Source organism: Pogoniulus pusillus, chromosome 9, assembly GCF_015220805.1.
Source record: "Pogoniulus pusillus isolate bPogPus1 chromosome 9, bPogPus1.pri, whole genome shotgun sequence".
Classification (NCBI taxonomy): Eukaryota; Metazoa; Chordata; class Aves; order Piciformes; family Lybiidae; genus Pogoniulus; species Pogoniulus pusillus.
In genome coordinates this window covers 12408250-12424423 of record NC_087272.1, presented here as the reverse complement: position 1 = coordinate 12424423, position 16174 = coordinate 12408250, and the positions used below count along the sequence as shown (strand labels likewise).

Sequence of the window (16174 nt, the reverse complement as noted above, 5' to 3'; positions counted from 1 at the left end):
TCAAGTCCTGTCTGGATGTGTTCCTCTGTGATCTGTGTTAGATAGTATTGTCCTGCTCTGGCAGGGGGGTTGGACTCGATGATCTCCTTGGGTGCCTTACAACCCCTAACATGCTGTGATCCTATGAACACCTCCAGGGATGACAACTCCACCACCTGCCTGGGTAATCTCATCTCACTGAGGAAAAAAAAAAAGTTAGTTATGAAATGATTACAAAATTAAATTAATCTTTCTGGTTTAGATGCTAGATGTGGAAACATTTCAGCTTGGAAATCAAAGCTGTTTTCAGGCATGATGAGTGTTTTATTGTGGTTGCTTTTCTGTGCCTTGGATAGATGTCTTCCTGTGAAAACTTCTATATAATGTGTAGGTTTCATTAGTGGAAAGGATATGGTTGTTCTAAAATGTATGAAATGGAAATGTCTAAACACAAATATAGGCTGGGCAAGAAGTGGCTTGAAAGTGTTCTTGAGGAGAAGGACTTGGGAGTGCCACTGGATAACAAACTCACCATGAGGCAGCAATAGTCACTGGCAGCCCAGAAGGTTGTCATGTGCTGGGCTGCATCCAAAGCAGTGAGAGCAGCAGGACAGGGAGGAGATTCTGCCCCTCTGCTCTGCTCTTGTGGGACCCCACCTGCAGCACTGCCTCCAGTTCTGTTGTCCTCAGCATAAGAAGGACATGGAACTGCTAGAGTCAGTCTAGAGGAGGCCATAAAGATGACCAGAGAGATGGAGAACCTCCCCTATGTGGACAGACTGAGAGAGTGGAGGCTGTTCAGTCTTGGGAAAAGAAGACTCCAGGGAGACCATAGAGCAACCTTCCAGTACCTGAAGGGAGCTACAGGAGAGCTGGGGCGAGACTTTTTACAAGGGCTTGGAGTGTTAGGATGAGGAACAGTGTCTTTGAGCTGAAAGAGTGGAGATTTAGTCTGGAGATTAGGAAGAAATTCCTTTCAGTGAGCATGGTGAGACACTGGAATAGGCTGCTCAGGGAGGTTGTGGATGCCCCCTCCTTGGAGTTGTTCAAGGCCAGCTTGGATGAAGCCTTGAACATCTCATTCTAGTGGAAATTGTCCGTGCCAACAGCAGGGAGGTTGGAACTACATGATCTTTAAGGTCCTTTCCACCCCAAACCATTCTGTAGTTCTATGAAAATTATAGTAGAGCAAAGTTTCATCCATGTGGGCCTTAGAATAGGAAGTATCAAGGGTAGGTTTTATGGTTCTTGTACCCTCAAGTAACAGATTTGAATGCCATTAAGCTTATAAGCAAGAAGAAAATGGAGACAGAAGGCAGAAAAACACTGAAGGGGAAATCCTTCTGAAAGCCCACAAAGCATTTTGAAGCTTTCAAACTGCCCTACTCTGTTTCTGTTACACAGAAGTGTTAAAAGGCGAGGAGGCAACCCCCTCTCCCCCTGTATCATTCGTCTGTTCTGTCTGCCGTCTATTTAGACTGAGTCCTTTCCCAGATGCTGCAGATCTGTCAGTTCCAGGGGAAATTGATGGGGTTTTTACCATTTGCTTCGAGGAAAAGAGGACTGGACTTTCTCCTGCTTGTCTGTGGCAGGAAGGAGCGGGGAGCTTTCCTGTCTGCTCTCTTTAAATATTGTCTCTTTTTAAGCTTTTTAAATTGTTTTTCTTCATCAGATAGCCTTAATTTGTGTTACTGCAATATACTAGGTTGGAAAATTACAGAGGTTAATGTACAGCACTGTGGTACACAACCATAATGGTAGACTCTAATGTTTTTTAAATGGTCAACCAAAGGCATTTGTAATACGAGTTGCAGGGAGCTGCCTGCAGTCCTTGCCAGAGATTAGTTTAGCATCGCTTTTAATATTTTATGCACTGAAAGTTGTTTGCAATGACTAAAAGCTTCCCTCACTTTGCACACTCCTGCTTTGTTCCTGCCCTCAGGGAAGCACAGCAAAAGCACCTCTCTTGGTGCTGAATTGTATGGCAGGAATTACAGAATCACAGATCCGTAGAGTCACAGAATCAATTATAGAATCATAGAGTCATACGATCAAAGAATGGTGGAATCATGCAATCAGGGAATCACAGAATCACAGAGTCAGGGAATCACAGAATGTTAGAGGCTGGAAGGGACCTCCAGAGATCATCAAGTCCATCCCGTCCTGTCAGAGCAGGATCACCCCAGGACAGGTCACACAGGAACACATCCAGACAGGTCTTGAAAGTCTCCAGAGAAAGAGACTCTACAACCTTGTATGGTTTGGGTGTTCCCTGCCCCTCCCCTGCCACTTTAGAAATCACCCAGACTAGACTCAGCTGGCTCTGGAAATATGAATGAAGCTTATTATTTACAGCTAGCACAATATACAAGCAGATATTTGCAGTATATACAGTTATAGACAGAAATATACAAGCTAGAAGGTAATACAGAAACACAACAGCCCTCAAGGAAACCTGAGTCCCCAGGAGGGGCTCTCAACTACCCCTTCACCTTCCCCCTGCCCTCTCAACAGAATGGAGGTTTGGCCAGGGGGTTAGGAAGCAAAGTGGATTAGTCCAAAATGGAGGGTGAGGTTAGAGAGTAAGATGTAGCTCAGCGAGTTTCCCAGCAGCAGCCCAAGTGAGAGTGAGACCGAGTGGAGTGATTATCTATGTTTTGCTTTTCATTCTTAAACATCTCAGCAAGCCTATGAGCAAAGTAGACATCAGCCTTGTTTTCCTTTCCCAGCCTGTAACCTAGTTCTTCTCACCAAAACATTCTAGCTAGCTTCAAACTAGCACAAACCTCTTTGAACACATCTAAGGCTCTGTCACTCTCACAGTCAAGAATTTTTTCCTGAAGTTGAGGAGGAGGGAGTTCTATTCAATTCCAGTTGTACTCCTTGGAAAGATTTGTTTCTAGTAGTGGGTGAAAACTATATCAGATTTATGGTGCCATAACCAGGTCAGGGAGTTAGGAGTTTAACCTTTTGTAACATCACTGGGTGCATGTTAATAGTTTAAAATACTTAAACCACATCTGAATGACGTAGGAGGTTTTGACTTTTAATGTTACCATAGAGATTTGACCGTACATAATGCCATTAAAAGAGGAGAGTACAAGATGAAATGATCCATTTGCAGTGATAATTGTTCAGAGGGAGACTGTCCATTCTGGAAAAAAATTGGGAGTACAAGGTGGAGAAGGGCGCTTGAGCCATCACTCTTTGTTGAAAGCATTGATGGAAGAATAAAAAAAAAGTGAGAGGGGATCGATTTGTCAGTAGTGAGCACAAAAAAATCAAAATGGATGGGAAGCCTTTCTTTGCAAGGGGAAGAGAAGGTAACTCTGGCTGGCATGGCTGGCTCGGCTGGGAGTCTCACCACAAAAATACCTGATCAAACGAAGGGCAGCAAGGAACACTACCAACTGCTTCATCTGCTCTTGATCTTAGTACAAGGGAGACAGTGAGGTCCTGGAACGTGACCAGAGAAGGGCAATGGAGCTGGCGAAAGGCCTGGAGAACAGGTCTGGTGAGGAGCAGCTAAAAGAACCAGGATTGTTTAGTCTCGAGAAGAGGAGGCTGAGAGGAGACCTCATTGCTCTCTACAGCTCCCTGAAAGGAGGTTGGAGTGAGATGGGTGGTGGTCTTTCCTCCCTACTACTGATCTAGGGTGGGGTGTCCGTGTCCATGGCAGGGGGGTTTGAACTAGATTGGACTGGATGATCTTGGAGGTCTCTTCCAACCTGGTTGATTCTATGATTCTAAGTGTTCAAAAAAAGCCTGTCTGAGGCACTTAGTGCCATGGTCTAGTTGAGTGGCTAGGGCTGGGTGCTAGGTTGGACTGGATGATCTTGGAGGTCTCTTCCAACCTGGTTGATTCTATGATTCTATGATCCTTGTGGTCCCTTCCAACCCTGACTGATTCTACAATTCTACTAATGAGTAGTAGGAAGGGAGGAAATGGCCTCAAGTTCCACCAGGAAAGGTTTAGTCTGGATATTAGAAGAAACCTCTTCACTTAAAATTAGCAATTTAGAGAAGGGAGAAAGAAATACAAATATGTATTTTAGGAGGAAGTTCTTCCCAGAAAAAAAGTGATTGGCATTGGAATGGGCTGCCCAGGGAGGTGGTGGAGTCACCGTCCCTGGAGGTGTTTGAAAAAAGCCTGGATGAGACACTTAGTGCCAAGGCCTATTTGACTGGATAGGGCTGGGAGATAGGTTGGACTGGATGATCTTGCAGGTCTCTTCCAACCTGGTTGATTCTGTGATTTTATGATTCTGTGATTCACTGAAGGGGTTCTCAAAGCCTGTAGCAGGCTCCCCAGAGAGGTGGTTGAATCCCCATCCCTGGAGGAGTTTCAAAGAGATAGATACATGGTTCTGAGTGCCATAGTTTAGCACCAGCCTTGGCAGAGTTAGAAAATGGTTGGACTTGATCTCAAAAGTGTTTTCTAACCAAAACAGTTCTGTGATTCTGTATAGTGTGTTAGTTGATCAGCTTAGTACTGGAGAGTCAGCACAGCCTCCAAGTGCTCCTCAGAGGAGGTGGGTTTTGTTCTAGCTCTGTTAGTGGTCTGCTGTTCGACCTTGAGCAAGTGTTTTATGTCTGCATGCTTTTTTCCCCTGCTGTTCCTTGCTTGCCTTGCCGTCTTGGAGTACGAGCTCTTCAGGAGAGAGCTTTTTCTGCCTTATGTTCTGCGAACAATGAAGTCTGAGCCTAGCCAAAGCCTCTAGGGGCATCTCTAACACAAATTATAATTGTTAGCTTTAATCACTTTCATCAGAAGAGCTTGGTAATGGCAATGGCAATATGTGGGATTTGCAGAGATCTGTAGGGTGCGTGTTAATTAAGTCACTGTAGGTGAAAGTTGCTGATTTGATTTTGTGGGGCTGATGCAGAGATGCTGATGCCTAAGAGTGCTGCTCTGCTGCTCCATATGGGATTTCATCTCCAACAGCACCACACCACGTGCTCACTTCTCCACTGGAACAGAGCAAGGAACGAGGAGCATGGTGCAGTCTTTCAACAAGGCTTTTCCACAGGCTTCCTGCAAATTGCCTAAACCTGTGTGAGGTTTTGTGTGGGTCCTTCTCTTGTGAAGCTGGACCAACTGACTTTTTGCATTGAGGACAGCTACTCCAGGGTGAGCCATCCTCTCTTGGTGGGTGAGGAAGAAATTTTTTACAGTGAGGGTGATGAGACACAGGAACAAGCTGTCCAGAGGTTGCAGATGCCCCCTGCCTAGAGTTGTTCAAGGCTGTGCTGCCACTTAGCTGTGCAGAAGCCAGCAGTCATCTTAGCTGTGTTCTAGCACTCATGTTAGGCATCCCTGCAGGTAGTTCTACAGGCTAATGTAGAGATGCACACACACAGAGAAAAATATTTCCCCTCTCCCTCAGCATCCTGACTGACAACAGTTGTTAAGTCGTCCAGGCAGAGTACAACTGGGGAAGAACTGGATAAGAAACTACAAATACTTTCTGAGGAATAGTGGAAGTTTCAGAGGGGAGCAGGTTAGCCAGTGTCTGCAAAGCTGCCTGGCAGAACAGGATCTGAATGAAGATAAGCCAATAGTGTGCTTAGGTGGCCAAAAAGGTGACAACATCCTGGCCTGGATAAGCAATAGCATGGCCAGTAGTAGTGGGGAAGAGTTTGTCCCTCTGGACTCAGCAGTGGTGAGGCCACACCTTGAGCCCTGGGTTCACTTTGAGCCCTCACTTACAAGGAGTACATTGAGGTGCTGGAGCATGTCCAGAGAAGGGCAACAAAGCTGGTGAAGGATCTGCAGAATAGGTCTGGTAAGGAGCAGCTGAAGGAGCTGGGTGTGTTTAGTCTGCAGAAAATGAGGCTGAGAGGAGACCTCATTGCTCTCTACAATTCCCTGAAAGGAGGTTGCAGTGAAATGGGGGTTGGTCTCCTCTCCCTAGTATCAGGTAACAGGAGAGGGAATGGCCTGAATTTGTACCAGGGGATGATTTAGATTGGAGTTAGGAAAAGATTCTTTCCTGCAGGAGCGGGCAGGGATTGGAACAGGCTGCCCAGGGAGGTTGTGGAATCACCATGGCTGGAGGTGCTCAAGAAATGTGTGGGCACAGCACTTTGGGGCACATGGTTTAATAGCCTCGGTGATCTTATGTTGATGCTTGGGCTCGATGGTCTTAGACATCTTTTCCAACCCAAACAGTTGTATAAGTCTATGATAAGTGGTGTGGAAACCAGTAAAAGAAAATGAAAAAAGAGCTTCCCATGTGTGTGGGGCAGGCACTGCACTGCTGTGAGCATTCAGAGTAGTCAGAGGGACAGCAGTGGCTCTTTCTTTAGTGTGTTTGTTCTGCCTTTCAGGGCCAATGCCAATCCCTGTAGCTCCCGCAGTGCAGCCGCTGCCTGTGAGCTCTGCCTTTCTAGCAGGCATTTCCCAGGATCTGTGCTGTGCAGGAATCCCTGCGTTGTTCCATTCTTATTGTAATAAGAACACGAATTCCCCAAACTACCTTTGAAATCTGCATGGAAATAGCACATGGTGGAGGCCAGCTCAAGGTCATCCATTTGGCATCTGGGGAGGGAAAGCAAGAAAGATTTCCCAGTCAGTACACTCACATTAGGATAAAATAAAGGTGAGTTGAGAGGAGAGCATGTGCTGAATCCTAAAACAGCACAGAAGAGCCATAAACCACTGGATGTGGTGCTGTCTCTAAGGTCTTTTACGCTCCAAGCAGAAGTGAAATCTGGGCTATCAGAAGTGGAATGAAGATCCTGTTTTAATTTCATCTGAAAAAACCCCATTGTGAGGCAGTGGGGTAAAAAATAACATTACCTCTTTCAGAAGAGGCAAACCACCACCTCTCTGCTCTATGCTGCTGCCATCAAGTGAGAGTTATTCTCCCACAGCTTCTTGGAACCAGGTGGAGGTTGTGCTATAAAACACAAGTCTAAACAAACTGCAGTTTATCCTAGAAACAAAGTCTATGTATGCCCTCATGAGGTGTTGCCTGCTCTACTCTTCACTTGTAAAAGCATTTGTTTTTTCCTACTTAAGCAATAGATTTGATCAAAATCCAAGGCTGGAACAGGTAACATCTGGAGACTTTTAACTGTGTACAGTGAGAAATAATAGCTAGTTCTACCTTGTTTGCCTGTACATTTCTTAGATGGTCCCAACCTTGTTTATTGCTTACAGAGGCAATTTTGCTGACAGTTGACCTGAAATAGGTCTCTTTTTTTCTTCCAGAGCATCCATACTTACCTAATAGAGAGAAATCACTCCAAAAGCAGCATGTGTGCTGGGCTCTCCAAGCTTGTTTTAAGTTTTAATTTACTTGTCTGACTTCCAAGGTTGCCGAATGCAAGTGATTGCTCCTGTAGTACATAAATAAGATGAATTATGCATTGGGGACCAATGCCTCAGCCTCCTTCTTTTCATGTACTCAGGGCAGTACCTGCTAAGGAGTGCGTAGAACTGAGGTGAAAATTGACACTTTCAGCATCAGAGATCAAATTTAGAAGGCTCTGAATCAAGCAGAGACTAAGGACCACTTTCAAATTTCTGTGAGTAGAGGATTTTTGAGAATGTGGGACCACAGGAGCTGGGGAAAAGCTGTGCTATAGTCTGAGAGGCTTAACACCCCACCACTGCAACTGGAGCAACTGGCTCCAGTTGAATATTTGACCCTATTTTAGTCAGGCTTTATTTTCTTTCTTTCACTTTAATACACTTCCTCCCAATGAAATAACCTGAGCTCTTCCCTGCAGGGTGGCTGTAGAAGACAGGCTAGGCTCATAGTTACTGTTGGAAGGAAAATTCAGGCAGGAGGACTTGTTCCTGGTTCCCTTACAGTCCTTTTTTTGTATTTTCTAATTGTTCAGTTGAATGGGATGGGATCTAGGGGGCCTCTACCAACCAGCTTGACTCTGACAAACAGAACTCCCGCTCAAGTTTCATCTGCAGCAGTCTTACCTGTGAGGAGCAATTTTTTGTGTGTGATTAATCCTACTAAACCCATCCCTTCCAGGAGGCTGACCTGGATCCATGCTTTTGTCAATTCATGTTCCATTTAGCATCTAAGACTACAGTTAGAAAAAAAAACACCACTGAGGATTTAAGAGAATGGAGGAAATCTAAAATGTAACTGCTGTGGAACAGGAAATAATATCCTGGGATCGTAATTCATTTTACATTCCTTTCAAAGTTGAGATTTCTTTGTTATTCTGCTGCAACAACTTCTAAAGCTCTCTGGTAAATCCTTTTCTGTAACAATAGTTTAAGCAGATCACAGTGGAGTCTGTGATGGTGAAAAGATACTCTTGTACCTGCACATCAGAGAGTCATAGACGCAGAGAAGGGTAGGGGTGGAAGTGATGTCTGGAGATCACTTAGTCCAATCCCCTGCCAAAGCAGGATCATCTAGAGAAAGTCACACAGGAACACATCCAGATGAATCCTGGAAGTCTCCAGAGAAGGAAACTACCACTTCTCTGGATAGCCTGGTTCAGGACTCCTTAACCTTCACAGTAAAGAAGTTTCTCCTCACGTTGAGGTGGAGTTTCCTGTGTTCCAGTTTGTATCCACTGGCCCTTGTCCTGTCACAGGACACTACTGAAAAGAGCCTGGCCCCTTATTGAAACTCATGCTTCAGATATCTATAAACATTCATAAGATCTCCTCTCAGTCTTCTCCAGGCTAAACAGCCCCAGGTCTCTCAGCCCTTCACAGAATCACAGAATTGTCAGAGTTGGAAGGTGACCTCGAAGATCATCTAATTCCAATCCCTCTGCCATGGGCAGGGACACCTTTCACTAAATCAGGTTGCCTAGAGCCACATCCAGCCTGGCCATAAAAACGTCCAAGGATGGGGCCTGCACCCACCTCCCTGGGCAGCCAGTTCACCACCCTTACCGTGAAGAACGTCTTCCTAACGTCTAAAGTCCTCTAGCTAGGATCCATTTCCTCTAGTCCTATCACTACTCATCACCCTAAAAAGTCCCTCACCAGCTTTCTTGTATCCCCCTTCAGATATTGAAAGGCCACAACAAGGTCATCTTGGTGCCTTCTCTTCTCCAAACTGAAAAATGCCAACTGTCTCAGCATGTCCTCATAGGAGAGGTGCTCCATCCTGCATCACACAGATGTTCCAGCCCTTTTGTCACCCTTGTAGCCTCTGTTAGATAGTCTCTGGTCTATACCTATCCCTCTAGAAGTGGGAAGCCCAGAACTGGACACATTTTTCCAGATGTCGTCTCACTAGGGGAGAGTAGAGGGGGTGGAGAACCTCCCTTGACCTGCTGACCACACTCTTCTTAATGCACCCCCGGAGACCATTGGCCTTCTTGGCCACACAGGCACATTGCTGTCCAATGGATAACTTCTTGTCCTCTAGGACTCTGAGGTCTTTCTTTGTGAAGCTGCTTTCCAGCACATGCCCTAATTGCTTGTATCTCCAAGGTTGTCTTTACAACTGGCTCTGGTAGCTTGCACTGATTTTTCAGGCAGCCATTGCTGATTTTATGCTGGGGTTGTCTTCCCATATCGAGATTAAAACTTCTTACAGGCTTCTGAAATCAGATCTGCTGATAGGGCAGTGGAACATCTCCCTTCTGAGGAAACTGGGTCTCTTTAGCTTGGAGAAGAGGAGGGCAGAGTCAGAAGGATGGAGCCAACCTGCAGCAGAGGAGGTTCCACGTGGACATAAGTAAAAACTTTTTCACTGTGAGGCTGCTGGACCCTGGAGCAGGCTGCCCAGAGAGATTCCGAAGTCTACTTCTCTGGAGATTTTCAAAGCCCACCTGAATGCATTCCTGTGTGACCTGCCCTGGGTGAACACAGGATCACAGGATATTAGGGGTTGGAAGGGACCCAAGGAGATCACTGAGTCCAACCCCCCTGCCAGAGCAGGACAATGCTATCTAACACAGATCACAGAGGAACACATCCAGACAGGCCTTGATAGTCTCCAGAGAAGGAGACTCCACAACCTCCCTGGGGAACCTGTTCCAGTGCTCTGTGACCCTTACAGTAAAGAAGTTCCCCCTTGTGTTGAGGCAGAACCTCTTTTGCTGCAAATTACACCCGTTGCTCCTTGTCCTATCACAGGCAGCAAGTGAGCAGAGCCTGTCCCCCCCACCCCCTTCCTGGCCAGCCTTCAGATACTTAATAAACATTTATCAAATCCCCTCTAAGTCTTCTTTCTCCAGACTAAAAAGCCCCAGGTCCCTCAGCCTCTCCTCACAAGCCATGCCCTCCTGTCCCTTAATCATCCTCCTAGCCCTCCACTGGACCCTCTCCAGCAGATCCCTGTCCCTCTTCAACTGGGGAGCCCAAAACTGAACACAGTATTCAAGATGTTCAAGTATCCTGCTCTGGCAGGAGAGTTGGACTGGATAATCTTTTGAGATCCCTTCAAACCCTAACACTCTACGATTCTGTGATCTGCTGAGCAAAACCAGTTGTTCATTGCAGTATCCTCTAGTGCATACATAGCAGAAAGTTCATGAGTGCCTAATAAGTTCCTAAGAGAGAAGTAGAAATGTTTTTTTGTTTGTTTTTTTTTTTTCTTTAATTTATTTTTCCTCTTTTTCTCTTTGTTTCCAGAAATGCTGAATTTGGTACTCTGCAAGAAACAGTGTGTGGATTTTTAGCACCTGAAGAACAAGGAAAGGTAATTACTGGACCATAGTGTCTGGTTTCATTTATTAACTGTGCTAAAATACTAAAGCTGCTCAACCTGATCATGTTGTGTAAGCCTGCAGCATCCTCTCTGCATATGGGGTTCGTGTATTTGTGGATGCATCTGTATATATTTTGGGGTACTTTCTGCATTTCAGTTATGCAGGCATGGTTGTTTCTTGAGAGAATATTCCTTTCTGGAAAGGGAGTAAGGGACCAAAAGCAGCAAAGCATGAAAATGCTGAAGTAAAATGGTAGGCAGTAGCACACTGTGATTTTGTTCTTCAGTGGATGTAAAAGTGAAAAAGGTAAAAGAGGAAGGAAAAAAATACAGCAATTAAGGTTTCAATGCAGTGGGAAAGGATGTGGGCTTCCCTGCAGCCTGTCAGCACAGTGCATGAGCATGGAAGGAAGCTGAGTTACATCAGGGTTACTCCTCATGTTTCAGTGACTGAGTAGCTTGTAGGGTGGTGCACCTTGCTCCAGAGGTCAGGAGCTCCTCTGCTGCCTGTGAGCTTGCCACTTGCAATTGAGCCTCTTGATCCTCTTGGGTCGTGACATTTTGCTTGGGCAATACAGCTCAACAGGGCTGGGGCTCACTTGCTGGTGTTGAACAAAATGCTGTTCATCAAACTTTCATGAGCAACTTTGCCAGGGGCTGCATCTTGAAAGACTCAGCTCTGAAAAGCAATGAGGAAGGGAGCTGTGCTGCTGCTCTATACTGCTGCCATCTCCTGCATTTCCTTCCACCTTCTTGCCAAGGCTGGCAGAAGAGCACCCCTCTGGGACCTCCTGTGGTTTTACACTTTGCTCCTTTCTAGAGACACTTGGGCAAGGGGGTCATGGGAAGAGTGGTGGTCCTGCTTCAGCTAGCTGATCTGTTCTGGAGACAAGTGATGGGGCAGTTGTGCAAGCAGGGCATGGCCACAATGAAGAGTAGTGGTCCTGCTTCAGCTAGTAGATGCTTCCAGTAGTGTGGAGTGATCAGGACCCCCACATCTGTGTTAAAACCTTGTACATGACTTGGTTATTACTGCAGATAACACAGAGGAGCCTACATGAGCTAAGCCTTAAAATTGTTTGTTACAATAACTGATAAATAACCTCCGGGAAAGAAGAGATGTCTGTAGATGCCTCAGTATGGAGACCAAAGGGAAACAGTGGGAAGGTATGAGGATTTGAGGACAGCAAAGCAGGAATAGTGAGATTTAATACAAAGATGCAAAAAGAAAGTGAAAATCATAGAATCATGAAATTCTTTTTTTTTTTGAAAAGCCCTTTCAGGTCATTCAGTTCAACCATTATTTAACTCTACCAAGGCAGGAGCTGCATGCTCCCCAGCACCACAGCTCTGCCTCTTTGAAACACTTCCAGGGATGGGGGATTCAACCACCTACCTGGAAAGCCTGTTCCAGTCTTTGAGAACCCTTTCAGTGGAGAGGTTTCTTCTAATGTCCAACCTAAGTTTCCTCTAATGCAACTTGAGGCCATTTCTTCTCTTTCTAGCACTTGTTAATAGTGAGAAGAGACCAACTCCCACCTCATTCCAGCCTCCTTTTGGGGAGTTGTAGAGAAGGATAAGGTGTCTTCTCAGCCCTCTCTTCTCCTGGCTGAACAACCCAGCTCCCTCAGCCACTCCTTGTAGAACTTGTGGTCAAGAGCCCTCAGCAGCGCTGAGTACAGAGAGATCACTTCTCTGGTCACACTAGTTTGGTTTGTCCATGTCAAAAGACAGATTGAAAAAGGCAGTTCTTTTAAACCCTGAAGTTTTCCCAGGGCAATAATGGAATGTTGGTTTATATCTCTCTCCTCTTCAAGGTCCTACAGGTTGCAGTTAGAGAAAAGGTGCTGGCAAAGAGAAAGAATCACGCAGAATCACAGAATGTCAGGTTGGAAGGGACCCCGAGGATCATTTGGTCCAACCATTCTAGATAAAAACAGAGTTGAAATGAGCTGGCCTAGCACTCTGTCAGGCTGAGTCTTAAAGGTGTCCAATGTAGGGGACTCCACTGCTTCCCTTGAGAGATGATTCCAGTGTCCAGCTCTTCTCATGGGGAAACATATTCTCTTGGAGTCCACTGGGAATTTCCCCACCAGAGATGGGTCCTCATCACTCCTTGTCTTTTCCATGTAGCTTGTTGTAAAATTGAAGTCTCCATCCTCCTGGTGGCCACCCTCTACATACTGATGTGTAAGAAAGAATCTGTCCTGCATTGTTCATAACTGCCCTGTTCTCATAACTGATTGCTATGAGAATCATAGATTCATAGACTCATAGAATGGTTTGAGTTGGATGGGACCTTAAAGATCATCTATCTGCAATCCTCCCACCATAGGCAGAGACACCTTCCACTAGACCAGGTTGCTCAAAGATCTATCCAACCTTGTCTTGAACATCTCTAGGGAAGGAGCATCCTCAACCTCCCCAAGCAAGCTGTTCCAGTGTCTCACCACCTTCACTGGAAAGAACTTCTTCCTAATCTCCAGTCTCAACCTCCCCTCTTCCAGTACAAAGCTCTTGCCTCTCATCCTATCACTACAAGCCCTTGTGAAAAGTCCCTCCCCAGCTTACTTGTAGCCCTCTTCATGTACTGAAAGGCCACTAGAAGGTCTCCCCAGAGCAATAATAATCTAAGTTATGTGCAATTTAAAGTTATCTCAGCAAATCAAATCATTCAGATTTATTTCTACTTTTTGATAGAGTTGTAAAGTGATTTTCTTTTTAAAAAAAAAATCTTTTAGTAAGTAATAAACTAAAAATACCTCCAGATTCATCATGGCTAAGTGCTTTCCAAGGACTCAGAACCAAGCTACCTGCATTTTAATGTGATGTGGCTCAAACAGGGGAATTATTCCCAGTGGATTTCTTAAACGCTGCAGAGATTGTTTTAAAGTTCAGGCATAAGCAGCATTGTGGGTAGATAAGGCTGTGTGCTCCACCAAGAAATAGCCTCTCAGGTTGTTACATCTGATCAATGTGTTATTTCCATCAGCTTCTCCTGCTCTCCCACAGCAGCTGCCTGCATGCATTTCTTTTTTCCCCAGCCTGTGAAAGGGATCCCAGAGTGCTCTTTGGCAATGAATCACAGAATGCCAGGTTGGAAGGGACTTCAAGAATCATCTGGTCCAACCTTTCTAGGTAACAGTAGAGTTGAGATGAGTTAGCCCAGTACCCTGTAAACATGAGTGTTCAACTTGTCCAAAGGAGGGGAATCCCCCACTTCCAGCATCTGACTCTGCTCATGGGGAAATACTTTCTTCTGGACTCCAATGGGAATGTACCCAAGAGTAATTTGTCACCATCACCCCTTGTCTTTTCCTTGGGACTCCTTGTACAAAGGGAGTCTCCATCCTCCTGGTAGCTGTGCTTTATGTCCTGGTCCATGGTGACAAGGTGTCCCCTAAGCCTTCTCTTCTCTGGGCTGAACAAATGCAGCTCTCTCAGCCTTTCCTCATATGGATGACTGCAAGAGCAGGATAGCAGGGAGCCCTCTGTTTCCTCCAGGTCACTTAGTACTGTGTGACACCAGGTTACAAGGGCTGTGCTAGGGACATGCCAGACGTTTCCTTGGTCTGAAGAGTTGTTTGCTGCTCCTCTGGGAAGGGCTTTGCTCCATTTTAGGGGAGATGTGACCTTGGTGGGAGATGTTCACCCCCTGAAATGGGGACTCTTTGGTAGGTGGAGTGGGTATCATGCTGTGCTGCTGGTAGCATCAGTAAGAATCATAGAGTGATTTGGGTCGAGACCTTAAAGATCATCTAGTTCCAACACTCCCACCATAGACAGGGACACTTTCCACTAGAACAGGTTACTCAACTTGTCCAACCTGGCCTTGAACATCTCCAGGGAGGGAGGCATTCACAACCTCTCTGAGCATCTTGTTCCAGTGTTTCACCACCCACACTGGAAAGAATTTCTTCCTAATCGCCCCTCTGAATCTCCTGTCTTGAAGCTTCAATCCATTCCCCCTATAGAACTATTTTGGCTGCAAAAGACCTCCAAGATCATCGAGTCCAACCTTCAGTATAAGACCAACGTGGGCATTAAATCATATCCTTCATGCAGAAATGGAAAAGACTGCACTTTTATTCCCTGTCTGTCCAGACCCAAGTAGGAGATCCCAAGGCTGAAGGGCAGGAGAAGCTCTCTTTTCCTTTGTTCCCAGTGCCTTTTTTGATCTAACTGGCTGGCCATGACATTAAGATTTCTAATTAATTTGGAAACCACAGGCAGTTGAAGAGAGTGAGCAATATAATAACTGGGCCATGGGGCAGAGTAAAAGCACATCAATTATTCAGGCAGTGGCTGCTGCTGATTCCCTTCCCGGAGCTGGGCTGGCTGTCGGCGTGTGTCAGCAATGCCGTTAATGCCCTTCAGAATTTACGTGCACAACCAGTGGCCTTGGGAAATCTGCCCCTGCACAACTTCAGCCTTTCCAAGGGTAGCTCCATCTGGTGACTGCCATGGGCTCTTGGTGGTATTATGTGGGGTGATTGGTTCAAAAGCAGCATCTTGGCAGGTGTGTCCACAACTGAAAACCTCTGGGGAGAAAGTGCTCCTTAAAGAGGCTAAGGGGCAATTGGAGACATGGGAAGGAGTAAACTAGACTGCTCTGAAATGCAGATGGTTTCTGAGGGTGTTCAATACCTGAAAGTGTCCTATAGGAAGCCTGGAAGGGTCAAAAGTTCTTTGCAGTGGGAGTGGTGAAATACTGGAACAGGTTGCCCAGGGATGTGATTGAGGCCCTGTCCCTGGAAACGTTCAATATCAGTCTGTGAATCTGGATGGGTGAAGACCAGCATCTAGTAGAATGTATCATCCCCTTCTGCTGCTTCCTTGCTGTCCCCAAAACACCGTGCAGCAGTGCCAGATAGGGCTGAGCCTACAGGTGTTGGTCTATGGAAACAGGGAGTGGGAAGCATCCTCCTGGGAAGTGCGACTGTGTCCTGTGTTATATCTTGGCAATGGGAAGGTTAGAAGGTGAGGAAACTTTTCTCACTGCAGAGACCTAGATTCACAGCAGTGTGGCAACTGTCTTACATGGGCACACTGCAAAGTCTCATGTGTGAGGATACCTCAGTGAGCAGCACTGGCTCTGTACTGAGCCAGCAAGGGGACTGACAGCTGGGGAACCTGCTGGGTTTCTTAGCTCTGGGCTACAACAGCTGAGGCAGCTAGGATTGTTTAGTGTGGAGAAGAGGAGGCTGCGGGGAGATCTCATTGCTCCCTACAACCCCCTGAAATGAGGGTGCAGTGAGGTGAGGGTTGGCCTTTTCACCCCAATATTAGGTGATAGGAGAGGAAATGGCCTGAAATTGTGCCAGAGGAAGTTTAGGTTGGAGGTCAGGAAAAATTTCCTTCCTGCAAGAGCGATCAGGCAGTGGAACAGGCTGCCCAGGGAGGTGGCAGAGTCAACACCCCTGGAAGTGTTCAAGAAAGCTGTGGACATGGCACTCTGGGACATGGTATGATGGGCGTGGTGCTCTTAGGTTGACGTTTGGGCTCGCTGATCTTAAGAGGTCTTTTCCAACCCAAACAATTCTAGG

General features: G+C 46.1%; 1 protein-coding gene across 2 annotated transcripts in view; it reads left to right on the top strand.

Moving 5' to 3' along the window:
• Positions 1 to 16174, top strand: part of ADGRL3 (adhesion G protein-coupled receptor L3) — a 667301-nt gene that overhangs the window by 100491 nt on the left and 550636 nt on the right. For both annotated transcript variants that reach the window (XM_064148522.1, XM_064148521.1), the window contains exon 2: positions 10553 to 10619. The gene's annotated coding sequence lies outside the window, so the exon portion shown is untranslated. The remainder of the gene's footprint in view (positions 1 to 10552; positions 10620 to 16174) is intronic.